Source organism: Myotis daubentonii, chromosome 1, assembly GCF_963259705.1.
Source record: "Myotis daubentonii chromosome 1, mMyoDau2.1, whole genome shotgun sequence".
Classification (NCBI taxonomy): Eukaryota; Metazoa; Chordata; class Mammalia; order Chiroptera; family Vespertilionidae; genus Myotis; species Myotis daubentonii.
The window spans coordinates 22186902-22202072 of NC_081840.1; the positions used below are offsets into that span (position 1 = coordinate 22186902).

Here is a 15171-nt window from a genome sequence, read left to right on the forward strand (position 1 = left end):
CCAGCATTTTAAAAAATTAGAAGAGAGGGAATAGAAAATATGAGAACACATTGCACGTAAGGGTAAGTTGTTCCGGTTAGAGATGTAAGCCCTTGGGTAGTGGATTGTGTTGTAAGATGTATTTTTTATTGTGAGCTGTGGTTTCAAAGCTTTAAAGCCACTGCTCCCAGCTGACTTGTGCTGTGGAAGTGGAGGACATGCCATCTATGAGCTTGCTGAGCCCTGGGAGAGACCAGAGAAGGGGAAACCTGGAACACTCTATCTAATGGAATCTGTGGGAGCCATGTTGATGATTGTTGGGGGCCTGGAGGGGGAGTGGATGGGCTGGAGGTTAGATGCCCCCTGAGGTCCCTTAGACTCTGAGATTCTGCTGAGGCTCCACCTTTGCACTGTACACAGTTACACTCTTCCTTTACTCCTCCCATGTGCTGGAAGGAGGATTCAGCTCCCTTGGTTCTGATTCTTGGGGCTCCAAGATAAGGTTACTTGTCACAGGGAGGTCTGTTGTAGCTGGACATGCAGCAATCCAGATATCAGTATTATCATTTATACAAGGAGAAGCACAAACTGTTGTTGTCTCTCCCTTCTTCCTCCTCACTCCTCCAGCTGTGGTTCTTGTCTGGAGATAAGAAAAAGACTGTTGAGTTTGACCTCATGAGGCAGGTTCAGAAGCATGCACCTAGCTCTGTTACCCATGTGGGTTGTCATATTCTTTGGAACTTGGGGGTAATTGCCCTCCCACCTGACTGCACGCTCTGTGAGGGGGCCCTGCATAACGAAGACGCCCAACAAATGTTTGCTGAACAAATGAATCGCTTCTGGATTGTTTGTTTTGTGACCAGGCAGCACTATAGCTTTTTGAATTGACTTTGGAGTCTGTTAAGGATTCCTTCTCCCTTGCCATGAAATCAGAGCTCATGCTGGAGCAATGCCAGCAGCTACGGTCATGGCCATTGGCAACTCGGGCCATCCAGAAGCTCCACACAGCTTTCCAAGTCCTTGAAAATAAGATTCTCCCAACTTCTTGATGATATTTTATATTTCTACACCATGATTGCCATTCCTGGTGGGTGACTAAGACAGGCATCAAACAAACAAAGCCCTAATAAAGACAGTTGGCTTGAAATCTTCTTGAACCCACTCACATGATGGGTCCCCAGCTCCCTTTGCCTCTCAGGAGATGTACAGATACCTTCTTTTTTTCAAAGATGAAATAATAGTATATATATATATATATATATATATATATATATTTAAATTAAATTTATTGGGGTGACATTGGTCAACATGAAAATATAGGTTTCAGGTGTGGGTTTCTATGTTACAAGAACTGTATACTGTACCATGTGCCCACCACCCAGAGTTGAAATAATAGTATATTTTTAGGAGGGATGGTTGATATATGGGTGTTCCTTTTATTGTGAATTCATCTTTTCTTCTTATCTCAGGAACCCTTCACATGGTTACCGTGAACTTCATCTTGCATCCTCTCCTTTCCATGTCTTACCTCTTAGGGGGATGTGAGTCAAATGTGAGGCAGTGACACAAAGGCAGCCATGGGATTGGCCTTCATGCACATATTTTAAAATGAGCACTGGTTCTCTCATGCCATCTCTCGAGTCCTTCAGCCTATCTTCCCCCGATTTCCTATGATTACTCAAGTCTTTGTACTGGCCTTGGTGCAAACTGCTCATAGATTCAGACACTCCTTAGAGGTCTTCCTCCCGTGTGGAAAGCCTTTCTACACTGCCCATCCAGCTTATCTGAACACTTCCACTATCAGAGGGCTCATGACTCAGAAATGGGATCTGTCCTGCTGTTGGACAACCCCAATGTTGCACTTACTGTAAGTGGAAATCTATGTTCCTCTGTTTTTCTTGTTCCTGACCCAGGCTCTGGAACAAAACTGTGAACCCTACTGTGGCAGAGACAATACCATCAGCTTGCCATCTCATGTGACAGCTCAGTAACTTTGACTAGAGTTGACTCTACTTTCTTTCCTTAAATCTAACTTTTCCTTGGATTCTGTGCCGCTTCCTCCTTCCACTTGGATATTCCTTTCTCATTCCCTTTGCAGGATTATTCTCCTTTCCCCAACCTCAAAGCACTAAACGCCTAACACCTAACAAAAAATATTATTGAATCGTATTTTGTATATCATACAATTTGCCATTTTCAAATGTGTAATTAATTTATTTTTTAATATGATTTCATTGATTTCAGAGAGAGGTAGGGAGAAGGAGAGATAGAAACATCAATGATGAGAGAGAACTATCAATTGGTTTTTCTCCTGCACACCCCTTATTGGGGATTGAACCAGCAACCTGAGCATGTGCCCTGACCAGGAATCAAACCATGATCTCCTGGTTCATGGGTTGACACTCAACCACTGAACCATACCAGCCAGGCACAATTCATTTATTTTTAAATAAATTTACCAAATCATTACCATAAATTAGTTTTAGAACATTTTTATCATGCCAATAAGATCTCCTGTGCCCATTTACTATTAACCACTCCACTCCTACCCTTGTCCCTTGAATCTATTTGCTATCTCTGTAGCTTTGCCCTTTTTATATTTCATATAAATGAATGTGTGATGTTGTGATTGGCTTCTTTCAGTGTGTATAATGTTGAGGTTCATTCATGTGGTAGCATGTATTGGTAGTTCACTCCTTTTTATTGCTTAATTGTATTTCATTGTATGGATATATCAGACTTTATTGATCCATTCACCAGTCAATGGGCATTTAGCCAATAACTAATCTTTGGTTTTTATGAATAATGCTACTAAGCTTACATTATTTGTGTGCAAGTTGTTGGGTGGATATATTAAGCCCTGAACTCTTCTCACTCCTAAGGCAGTCTCTTCCAAGTCTAGAGTGCTAAAGCCCCCACCCACAGCCTTTTTCTCTTGGGCACACAGATTACATTTCCAGCTCCCTGTTGTAAGGTATAGCCATGTGACTAAGTTCTGGTCAACGGAATGTGGACAGAGTGTTGTTTGCCTCTTTCTTATTCAGACATTGCCTTTAAGAAGCATGTGCATTCCTCCACATTTACCCTTCTCTATCTACTGGCTGAATGAGACGGCAGAAAAGTCTCTATATTGGATCTCCATGACTAAAGGATCCTGGGCACTGCATGACCATGTGGATCCGAGCTCTGCTTGCTGTGAGCAAACATAAATTTACTGTGTGGGTGTTGTTACTACAGTGAATCTGTTATGACTAATGAAAACACAGAACACCGAACCCCTCTCTTACCTGATAATCCTGCAAATAATTGAAGATTGCCAGACTCTCCTCACCCAAGATTTCTCTTCTCCAGTATCTCAATTGCTCCTCCTGGGTTGTATTTATCTCCATCAGGTCACCTTCTCATAAACATGCTTAAAGATTCTAATAAGCCATTTACAACATGGTGGCAGAATCAAGTAAGAAACTGCCATTGCATCTCAACAACTTGAAGTACACTGTTATCCTCCAAGTTCTGAGCCCTGGATGTTATCCAAGATGGCACTAGACCTTTTAGAAGTTTACATTGTTAGTTTATTTCAAACCAGTGGTTAACTAGGATCTCCTTTTTCTTTTTTTTTTCTTTTTTAAATATATTTTTATTGATTAAGATATTACATATGTGTCCTTGTCCCCACGTTACCCTCTACCCCCCCCCTGCTCGTGCCCTCACCCCCCCCCCCCCCCGTTGTCCGTGTCCATTGGTTAGGCCTATATGCCTACATGTAAGTCCTTTGGTTGATCTTTCCCCCTTTCCACCACCCTCCCCTACCCTCCCTCCAAAGCCCGACAGTCCAATCAATGCCTCTCCGTCTCTGGATCAGTCCTTGTTCATCAGTTTATGTTGTTCATTATATTCCACAAATGAGTGAGATCATGTGGTATTTATCCGCTCTCCAGTTCCATCCATGCTGTGGCAAATGGTAAGAGTTCCTTTTTCTTCTTCCTCTTCTTAAAGAATACCTTTCAGCAGCATTTCATATAATGCTGGTTTGGTGGTGATGAACTCCTTTAGCTTTTTCTTATCCGTGAAGCTCTTTATCTGACCTTCTATTCTGAATGATAGCTTTGCTGGATAAAGTAATCTTGGTTGCAGGTTCTTGCTATTCATCACTTTGAATATTTCTTGCCACTCTCTTCTGGCCTGCATGGTTTCTGTTGAGAAATCAGCTGACAGTCGTATGGGTAATCCCTTGTAGGTAACTGGCTTTCTTTCTCTTGCTGCTTGTAAGATTCTCTCTTTGTCTTTTGCTCTTGGCATTTTAATTATGATGTGTCTTGGTGTGGTCCTCTTTGGATTCCTTTTGTTTGGGGTTCTCTGCGCTTCCTGGACTTGTAAGTCTATTTCTTTCACCAGGTGGGGGAAGTTTTCTGTCATTATTTCTTCAAATAGGTTTTCAATATCTTGCCCTCTCTCTTCTTCTGGTACCCCTATAATTCTGATGTTGGTACGCTTGAAGTTGTCCCAGAGGCTCCTTACACTATCTTCATATTTTTGGAATCTCTTTTCTTTTTTCTTTTTCAGTTGGGTATTTTTTGTTTCTTTGTATTTCAAATCTTTGACTTGATTCTTGGGATCCTCTTGTCTGCTGTTGGATCTCTGTAAATTATTCTTTATTTCAGTCAGTGTATGCTTAATTTCTAGTTGGTCCTTTTTCATGTCCTCCATGGTCTCACTATACTTATTGAGGGACTCATTAAATTTATCCGCGGTTTCCATAAAATTCTTGAAAAACCTTATAAACGTGGCCTTGAACTCTATATCCAGTCGTTTGCTTTCCTCCGTTTCTGCCATTTGTGACCTGTTTCTTTGTCTCCGCATTTTGGCTGCTTCCCTGTGTTGATAGAATGGCTTTGTGTGCTAGGTGTCCTGTAGGGCCCAGTGGCTCAGCCTCCCCAGTTACCTGAGGTGGACACTCTTGGTGCACCCCCTTATGGGCTTTGTGCACAGTCCTGTTGTAGCTATGCCTTGGTTGTTGTAGGATCACTGGGAGGAATTGACCTCCAGGGCAATTGGCAGTGAGAATCAGCTGTGTCTATGGTGGGAGAACTTCTGTGCTGAAGACACCCTTCTGGGGCAAGACTTGCTTCAGTGGGGCTTTGGTGCTCACTGAGACTGCACCCTGAGTGTGTCCCTTATGGATCTGAGGAGTTGTGATCTGGATGGTCCCCCTCTGACCACTGGGTACAGTGGCTCTTGGATCTAAGGATGTGCTAATTTAGCCTCTGCCTGAGGTTACACAGCAGGAACTATGAAGAGAACTGCAGATTCCCCTTCCTTTTTTTGGAGTTTGGAAGTGCCCTGATGATGCTCAGCTGTGTAGCAATGCAAGCCGCTGTGGGGCCTTGGGCCTTCTCTTGGAAGCTCTGGGTCTATCTGGCCCGGCTGCTGTTAGGTAGTTACAGGTTGCAAAGGGCCGGGGCATTCATATGCAAAAGCCTCTGCTGCAGCCTGGGCGGGGCGGGGTCTCAAGGAATCAAAGGGCGGAGGAAGCAGCTATGGCGGAGCCTAAGCCCCGCCCTAAGGAGTCGAGAGTCCCAGTGTCCCGGCAATGGCTGCAAGCACCTCTGAGGGAAAGCTGCCCTCAAGCTCGCCCGCTGCCAGAGAGACCAGTTTCTCCCCGTATGAGTGCTGGGTCCCCAGAGACTTCCCGGAACCGGATTTCAGAGCCGTGGGGAGCTTGTGTCTCCCTCCGGGTTAAAAAAGACAGCCGCGTCCTCAGGTGCCAGACCCTTTCCGCGCGCGCGAGCCCCCGTACCTCTGCACTCCACCTCCGCAGCTCCTCTGGCTCTCAGTGTGCTTTTCTTTCCTTCTAGTTGTAGAATTTACACTCAGCCAGCTCTCCTGTAGTTCTGGATGAGTCCGGCTTGTGTTTTTGATGCATTTATCAATTGTTGTGGGAAGCAGCAATTTCCCGGTGTTTATCTATGCCGCCATCTTAGTTTCTCCTCTAGGATCTCCTTTTTCAACTCACTTCACCTCCCCCCTCACCATCCACATAAGGTCATTTCACATGAACTACTATCAAAGCAAGTATCCCTCAGTCATTAATTATTGCTTTTTTTGGACCAACATGCAAGACTTTTTCCACTTATTTTTTTTATTAAATCTCAACGTATATAGATCACTTGATATCTTGCTCCTATCATCCACATTTATCATTTATTTCTCCAGTTCCATGTCATGTGAAAATTTGATAAAAATGTTCTGACTTCGTCCAAGTTGTGAGAAGTCTTGTACAGATCCCAGCCCTGTCTCATGATGGAGATCTCAATGAGCTCCATCCAAGTCTTCAATGTGGGGAATTGTTGTTTAAACATCTATACATATATCTAACTATATTACTATGCATTCTGCATTTTCCCTGCCTATCCACTTCAAATATCACCTTTTAAAAAAAATCTGTTTTTATTGATTTTAGAGAGGAAGGGAGAGGGAGAGAGAGATGGAAACATCAATGATGCGAGTCATAGATTAGCTGCCTTCTGCATGCACCCTACTGGGGATCGAGCCCACAACCTGGGCATATGCCCTGATTTGGAATTGAACTGCAGTTTCCTGGTTCATAGGTTGATGCTCAACCACTGAGCCATGCTTGCTGGGCCATGTTGAATATCATTTTAATTTCATCTGACTATCATTCAAATATCTGGTAAAATTTCTCTGATCAGACCCCAGTGAAAAGGGAAATGGGGTAGACCCTGGTGGGGTTTAATTTTTGCAAACTTGGCTCTAGTAATCATTGCTGTACCTCCTCCTCACCATCTTTTCCGCCTTCTCCAGGCTGAGGCTGGCCCTGCCTTCCAGACCCCACTCAGATAGCCTCTTCTCTAGGATCTTCCTTGATCAGGTGTCTCATATTCCCATCCTGGAGTGCCTGTCCTTGTATTCACCTTGTACCCTGGGCTTATCTCGATCACAGCACTCACTACGATAGGTGTTGCTGCCTTTCCTACGACACTGGAAGTTCCTTGAGGATAGCGACTAATCCTTATTCTCCTTGGCAACACTGATGGCCTGACAAAGAGGTGCTCAATAAATGATGGCTATCTGTTTGATGTCAAATACATATGGCTTATCTATCTATGGGCCAAGCTCTGAGGGAGGCAGCAGAGTGGGTGGACTTGGATATACATATTATGACACTTCAACATGTGCTGGTGGGATTGGAGAGGAACCAGAGGCCAAGTTTGAGGGAGACTGGAGACAGAAGCCTGACTCGGGGGTTGAGTCTCCAGGGGAACCTGGCCCAGAGCACGTGGGGAATTCAGACAGTGGAGATACCTGGGAAGGGTTGGGAAAGAAGGAACAGTCAGGTTGGTGGGTCATGGCAGCAGAGACTTGGCCAGATCTGCCACATCGGCAGCTCCATCCTATATAATAAAGAGGTCATATGCTAATTAGACTGAACAGCAGAACAACCGTCTGGACGACCTTCCGGACGAAGCCAGGGCTGCAAGGGCCAGCCGAGGCAAGCGGGGCTGCGAGGGCCGAGCCCCTTGCATGAATTTCGTGCATCGGGCCTCTAGTAAGTTCTATAAAAAGGGAGCCATGCGCGGAGGAACAGACTGGTTGGAAGCAGGGCTTGGGGATTGCTTTTAAGCAAGGCAAGCTCACTGGCTTTATGTCGATTAGTGTATTGAGTGGCTTTGGATAGGTTGATGGCACTCAACCCGCCCTCCCCCACCCCCAGCCCCAATATCTCCTTGCTATTGATCAGAGGACATGAGTTTTAGAATTCTGGATAAATAATCTGTCCCCTCCAAGGCCAAATGGTGGTGTGGATGCAGGGAACAGGTCCATCTTTCTGAGAAAATAAACTGACTAGAGCTAAGGCCCCCATAAATTGACCACAACCTTCACTTCCAGCCTTATCCCCTTACATCACCCCCGTTCCTATGTAAACTCCAACTCTCTAAGCTGCTTGTTATTCCTCCAATAGACCCAGCTTTGTCTTACACCGCTGCCTTTGCATATACAGTGCCTCTCCTTGGCATGTCCAACCCCTGTCTCCCCCCGCCCCATACACACACAGAGTGAACTCTCCCTTAGCCTTCAATGTTTAAGTGACAGTCAGGACTCTCTGAGAAATGCTCCCTAGCCAATCCCCACCCTCCATGGTTGGCAGTTCTTCAGTGAGCCCAAAAGGCTGTGTTAGTCCTTCCATTGAAGCACTTATCGTCATACAGGCAGTGAGGATATCCCACCCATCCTCAGTGCCTGGCACATATTAGGTGTTCAAAAAATGTTTGTGGAATGAAGGGCATCATGTTCCCAGCCAAGCAGGCTGAACATTAGAAGGTAGGCAGGGGCTTAGAAGTATCTCAGCAATTCCAGGCCCCACCAAATAGTGCACCTGAGAATATCAATATACATCTCGAGACCGAGGCTGTAGGTGGCAAGTTTCATAGGTTAGACAGGCATGAACAGTGTGTGTGTGTGTGTGTGTGTGTGTGTGTGTGTGTGTGTGTGTGTGTGAGAGAGAGAGAGAGAGATAGACAGACAAACAGATATCAATACTTCATGGAACAATGGCTTAATCAGAAATGGGGACTGTTTCTCCTCAATCATCATGGACACTTCTCTATTTCTTCTTGCCAACTGGAAGAAGGGAGATGCTGACAGCTTATCTCTGATACACCCTCCCTGGCCCCCAACCCCATCCCTCTCCACCAGCGGCTTTGGCACTTGCACCTACCCCATCAGAGACGTTCCCAGGCTCTGAGGCCCTGCTGCTGACACGCACAGTCACTCGTGGCTTCCCTGGCCAAGAGGGTCAGATAGCTCCCAGCTTCCTGGGGGAGTTGAAAGAGAAAGAGTTGAGAGGCCTGGGAGTCAGAAGACTCTGGTTCAAGTGCTGGTGCTGCCAATAACCAATCATGTGACCTGGGACAAGCCCTTTGGGCCTCAGTTTCCTTCACCATAAATTGAAGAATGGGCTGGCTGATCTCTCAGGGAGGTCCCTCCTGCAGTTTTTGGATCCATACCCATCCCTTGCCTTGTCTGCTCCTCAAATCAGAATCTTAGTGTTGACAGCAAATGTGAGTTCATCTAGTAAAATCCTCCCTATGGATGAGGAAACTGAGGTCCTGGGAGGGGAAGGGTCATGATCAGGGAGGGAGACCCTGGGACACATGTGGCCTACAACTAGGGTCTGTGGTCCCTGCCATGATCTGTCCTAAATGCTGCCAGAAAATGCCTGATGGTTGCTTTCAAGTCTATTTCCGTCATGGCTGTCTTCAGGTAGAGGCGGGAGGAGTGAAGTGGTGCTGAGGAGGTGCTGGGAGCAGTACCATCTTCAGGCACGGACCTGAGGAGGAGTGGGTAGGGGGCAGGGCTTCATGACTGGATGTGGGGGGAACAGAGTAGGGGGAGGAGCGGAGACGCCTTTCCTTCCTCCCTTGGCCTCCATCCTCCTCCGGCCTGAGGTCTGGTCTGGTGAGGCAGAGCACAGAGCATGCCTCTGCTGTCTGTGTGAGTTCCTGAGAAGTGAGATCTTTAATTTTTGTCTGCTGAGCCCTGATGGGCGAGGGGCCAGCCTGTGTTACAGCCTCCCAGAGGCCCCTGGGCCAAGGCGCTCAGACCAGAGTGGACGGAAACAAGGAATGAGTCATGGCAGACCGGCTGGGACCGGGCTGCACCTACCCCCGCCCCCACCAGCCTGGTGTCTGTGTCCTGTTGTGGGGAGTTTTAGGGCCTGGGCCTATTCCTAAGGGTTTGAGGTCCTAGAGAGTAGTGGGAGGCAGCAGGGCAAACCTCATTGAGTGTCCTCATCTCACTGTTTCATCCCAGGGAAAATGGAGGTCAGGAGATGGTGGCAGAAGGTGTCATCCTCTTTCTTTGCCTTGATAATGAAGAGCAGGAAGTTGCTGACAGGCCTCTCTGGAAGAGCTTAATTTAGGAACAACCCTACAGCAGCCCCTGTTGCTGTCCCCACAACCTCTATTTATTGGGCTGTCACTGTGTCCCGGCTGGAAACCAAGGTGGGGACAGGCTGGGAGACCCCAATGACAGCCAAGAAAAGTTGCTTCCTGCTCACCTTGTCCTGAAATTCCTGCCTGCCATTCCAGAATTCGGGGTAGATCTGCCCAGCCCTTGGACCCGTAGGGCTTTCTCCCTGGAGATTCTGAAAGGATAATACAATGTGTGACCCCATCCCATCCATGCGGCCCCCAGCCCAGTCGAGCAGCTCTGGTCTTACTGGAGGGAATTAAGAGAAGGAGGTCTCTGGACTGCTCGCTCACATGGTCTTCCTGCTTAGGCCTTCAGGTCTCTACTTGGGGAGAAGTTATGCTGCAGCCCCAGGAGTTCTAGAAGATTCCACTTCAGCCAAAGGCTGAAGGAATTCATGCAGGTAAGTAGGAAATGTTGTCTGAGCTTTGAGCTAAATGCACAGAACTTTCAGATCAGCCCACCCTTGTATCAGGGACTGGAAATGAAGGGAAACAAGTGAAATCAGCTACTTGAAGGGCTGCCCACTTCACATCACTGCAGGACATCCTGGAGCGAGTACAGTTCGCTGCAGTGAAAACAGCACGGACCTTGGAGCCGGTCGGCCTTTTTCGTTGAACACTGGCTCGACTCCTAGCTGGACGACCTTGAGCAAGAGCCTTCACCCTTCTGCGTTTGTGAAATGGGATTACAATGCCCACCGCCCAGGGCCACAGAGATGTTTGTTGACGCCACTTCTCTCGTCCAAAGAGAAAGGCTGAGGGTTAAGATGAGCCTTTCTCAGCAACCGAAAACGATTTGATGTGGGACAAACTGGACTTCTTTCCTTCTCCTTGGTGAGGGCGAGTCAGATTCACGGAAACTCACCATGATGACCTTTGTCTGCCCTTGACCCAAAGTAGACCCCTAGCTGTAAATAGGTGTGTGTGGGGGGGGGCGGTGAGATGTGCTTGGTGGGCCAACTCGTGACAGCAGTTCTATGTGGCCCCCAGCACCCCTGGCCACACCACGAACAGCTGGGATGCTTCTATTACAGAGAATGGCAGCCGGAGCCACATTTCCACAGAAAGGCTCCTCGAGACGCTGGCATCGGCTTCGTGTCTGGAGCCAGACAAACCAGGGGGGAATCCGAGTGTAGCCACTTACTAGCTTTGCAATTGTGAGCAGTCATTTTTACCTCTCTGAGCCTTCATTTCCTCACCGGCTACCTCCTTCACAAGACTACTGTGAGGACTAAATGAGAAAATGTCTGCAAAACACGAAGCACAGTGCCTGGTACGTTTTAAGCGCTCGACAAATACCCACTGGCAAATGGAGTAGCAGTGATTGATCCCCTCCCGTCACAGGGTAGATCGGGCTGGTTATCTACTTTGCCCTGAAGGTGGTGTGGCAAGAAGAGCAACATTATCTCTATCGTCAGATAAGAAAATAGAAGCCAAGCGTAGCTGAGAACTGAGCTCAGTTTGCAGAAGACAGAAACATCCGTGCTCATGGGAGGAGACAGCCCAGGCGGTCCAGGGCAGGGTGGCTGTGAGTTGTGGGGGCGATGCCAGGCCACGGTGTCTGAGGTGGAGTGATCTTGGCAGCCTCTGTGGGCCTTGAAAACCTCGTGCAGGAGGGAGCTGGGGCCTCTTCACACAGCCTGTGTCTCCCAAACTGGAGGTGAGGCTGCGCAGTGCGGGGGTCCCAGCTGCCCAGTATCTGGACGAGGGCATCCCAGCCCCTGAGCTGCTCCCATCTGGAAAGCTGGGGCCCAATCAACCTTCCTTTTCGGCTGTTCTGCCCACTGATTAACCAGGAAATGTGTTATTTGTTCCGAGCAGGGGAACAAGCTCTCCTGGGGAGAGGAATTCAGGGCTGGAGGTCCAGTCACTTCCAAGGAGGAAAAAATCCCTGGAATTCTGTTGGGAGTCTGGGTCTCAGCAAAGGGAGCAGAAATGTGGTCCTTGCTTTTGGTCCTTGTTTATCAAATTAGTTCAGGTTCTGGTAGCTTTCTGGCTGCCAGCATTATTCCAGCAAGACATGGGAAAGCAATTAGGGTGCCCTGGGTGTCCAGCATCCCCACTTGCGGTTACATGTCCTGGCAATCTTTTCCCCACTGGAATCCTCTTATCAAGCCCCTGGGACTCTCTCTGCAGGGCTTTCCAGAGGTGATTTCCCTCCCCAGACCCAAGAGATGGGTGAGTAGGGTTAGCAGCATTCGGTGCCTCACTGGGGGAAGGCTGGGACCAAGGGTAAGGAAGGGACACATGGTGAGTCAGGGGCCATGCTGTTAACATTTAGCCTCTCTTCTCCTACTGGCCAGGGAGGGTAGAGGGGGACAGAAAGTTCTTATAACTCCACGTCCCCAGGGACTTGACTTGTGGGCTAGCAGGCAGGGAAGAGGGTACTGGAGGGATGTGCAGTCGAGGTACTTAGGTGGTAACAGCGGCAGGGAAAAGATACCACTTCAATGTGAGGCGGGTTACAGAGTCACAAGCCTAAGGGGGAGGCAAGATGGTGCAGTCTTAAAAGCTTGGGCTCCAATGAATCCTGCATCTGCTACTTATCAGCTGGGTAAAGCAGTAGCTATTTCCAGCCTCAGTTTCCTCCTTTGTATAGGCAGAAATCATGATGCCCCCTTTATCTGGTTAAAGGGGTCAATTTATGTAGCATGCTTAATGCAGTGCTTGAACCCTAGTAGACTCTATAAATTTTGGCAGCTTAAAAAAAGAAAGAAAAACCTCAAGCATTTATGGGATTGGAGATTTCGAAGAGTTGCATCAACAGATCCCAATAGTTGCAGGGAAAGGAGTGATGGGCAGTAAGTGGGAGACAGGACCGAAGGGTGGCACTGGGATGGGAGGAACAGGAGATGCCAGTCTTCAGGGGAGATTAGCCAGGTTGTGGGCTCCTAGGAGAACAGGGTGGGAATTTCCAAGGACCATTTGTACTCACCAAGGAGTAGGAGGGGCGCCCTAGCGGAGTGGGAAGTGTGTCTGCCTGAGGGTTTTGGCTGGGGCCAAGCGGTGAGAGGCTGAATGGGCGGCAGACTTCCAGAAGTGCAGACGGAGGAGACGGAGCAGTAATAATGACTTGGACACACGGGAGGAAAAAATAACTCAGGGACGAAGATGACGCCAAGGTTTCTGGCCTTGGGAGGCTCATGGGGATCTGAGGTGAGCACGGAGGGATGAAGAGGAGAGCTCCTGAAGGAACTGGCAGGTAGTGGGGGAAGGGAAGGAGTCGGGAATTAAAGAGTTGGGTGGATAACAGGGAAGGAGCAATGTCTCCGGGAAAGAACTGAGCATTCTGGGAATCAAGATGGCATTCATCCCAAAACACAAGACCCAGAATTTAAGGGGATCCTAGGGCCATCCCTCAAGGCAGTAAGCACATGAACTTGGACCAGGAACTCAGTTTTTCTCTCTTAAAATGGGTCTAATGATACCAGCCCTCCTTACTTCATGGGATTATTCTGCCATTCATTCAGTTAGCCATCCATTGAACCCATATTTCTTGGCTGTTTATTAGAGTCAAGCACTATTCTAGATTCTGGGGAAACAGTGCTGAGTTGAGACAAGACATCAACTCTTTTAGAGCTACCATTGTGGCTTGGAAAGTCAGGCAATAATGACTTTTTTCAGTTGTTGAACAGGATTTTTCCTGTGGTCTTGAATTTTTGCTGAAGCCACAAGGGTAGAACAATAAGGACTAAATATCCTCACATTCCAAGAGAAGTCCTGCACATTTTAGTAACAGCAGAACAAGTTCAACAACTATCAAGCCATATCCCTCAGTCTATGAATGAAAGGGATTGAAAAAAGTGTTGACATAGAGCTTGGCTGGCTTGGCTCAGTGGTTGAGAGTCGACGTATGAACCAGGAGGTCATGGTTCGATTCCTACACATGCCAGAGTTGAGGGCTTGATCCCCCAGTGTGGGGCGAGCAGGAGGCAGCTAATCAATGATTCTCTCTCATCATGGATGTTTCTATCTCTCCCTCTCACTTCCTCTCTGAAATCAATAAAAATCTATTTTTTCTAAAGCGTTGAGGTAGAGAACTGTTGCATTAGTAGGCAGGGCTGAGATTTCCCCTGAGGGTACTCCCCAATGCAAACCAAGTAAAGGGGGCTCCAAGAGAACCAGCTGCAGAATTTGGGGGCCCTCAAGAAGAAGAAACCAGCACGACTCCCCATGACTCTCCCTCCACTGATGCTGGCTGAGTTGCTGGGAGCTGCAAGCACCCCGAGGTACCAAAGCACAACAAGAAAGTTGTTGGGAGAACCCAACATATGTCTTTAGAGTTTGGGGATGAACACAAATGAAGAGACTTGTGGATACTGTCTGTCTGGAGAGTTTTGACTGTGGAGCCTGGCTGGAGTGGCTTCTATGGCAGAGGGAGGAGCAGCCCACTCACCATTGGTTTATTGGCATGGAACAGAAAGTCCACGAGGGCAGAGGATACAGGGACCTGCAAGAGGTTGGCCGGAGAGTGTTTTGTTACAGCCGTGCAGGGTGGAGGTCTTGCAGGGAGCCTCCCAAGAATCCACAAATGTGCCTATGAAAGAGCCAGCATGTGGCACCTGCCAGCCAAGGGCTCCTGTCACATAAGACTTTGCCATGTTTCCTCTAATACCTCTCCCCTGACCCTGACACGGAGGAGCCACCACCGAAAAGGATGGTCAGAAAAACAGACCACACTCCACTCTCTCCACTGTCGGATCTCGAGCCAGGGGACAGTCCCGGGGGGGGGGGGGGGGGGGGGCAGGGAGGAGTATTGAATTGGATTCTCGATTGATTAAATTGGATAAGGATTTTTTTTTTTTTATTTGGACAGGACCAGAGTTTTTAGTGCCTGAAAAATTGGTCTTAATTATAGACATGAAACTATTCTTGTGGCTGATAGGGAAGGTCAAGCCAAAAACTCTGAGATTAAGGGTGGGGAAAGGAAATTCACCATAACATGGCTGAAGGCAATGAGGGGAGAAAAATACTATAGCTGTTTCCTGATTATCCTTAAGTCCTGATGTCTTCAGGTTCAGCCCATCCTATAAGCCAGTTATCCAAGTAAAGGAATAAATGAGATCATTTTCAACTAGTCCCTAGAGCCATGAAAGTGAAATGGTGATGTGTTAGAAAGTGATGACTTGGGAATGGGAGGGCTGCTCTAGGTTGGGGAAGTGGGGGGTGGGGGTGGGAAGGTGGTCCAGGGATGGCCACT

At 47.8% G+C, this 15171-nt stretch overlaps 1 long non-coding RNA gene across 2 annotated transcripts; it reads right to left on the reverse strand.

Annotated features, from left to right (window-relative positions):
• Nucleotides 1-486: 486 nt before the first annotated feature.
• Nucleotides 487-15111, reverse strand: LOC132231451 (uncharacterized). 2 transcript variants are annotated; one of them, XR_009452060.1, is made up of 3 exons: nucleotides 10058-15111; nucleotides 8717-8813; nucleotides 487-3527 (listed from the first exon to the last, which is right to left on the reverse strand). It is a non-coding gene; the product is annotated as an uncharacterized LOC132231451 (long non-coding RNA). The 2 variants fall into 2 exon arrangements; XR_009452059.1 differs by lacking the exon at nucleotides 487-3527 and adding an exon at nucleotides 6413-7302.
• Nucleotides 15112-15171: the final 60 nt, after the last annotated feature.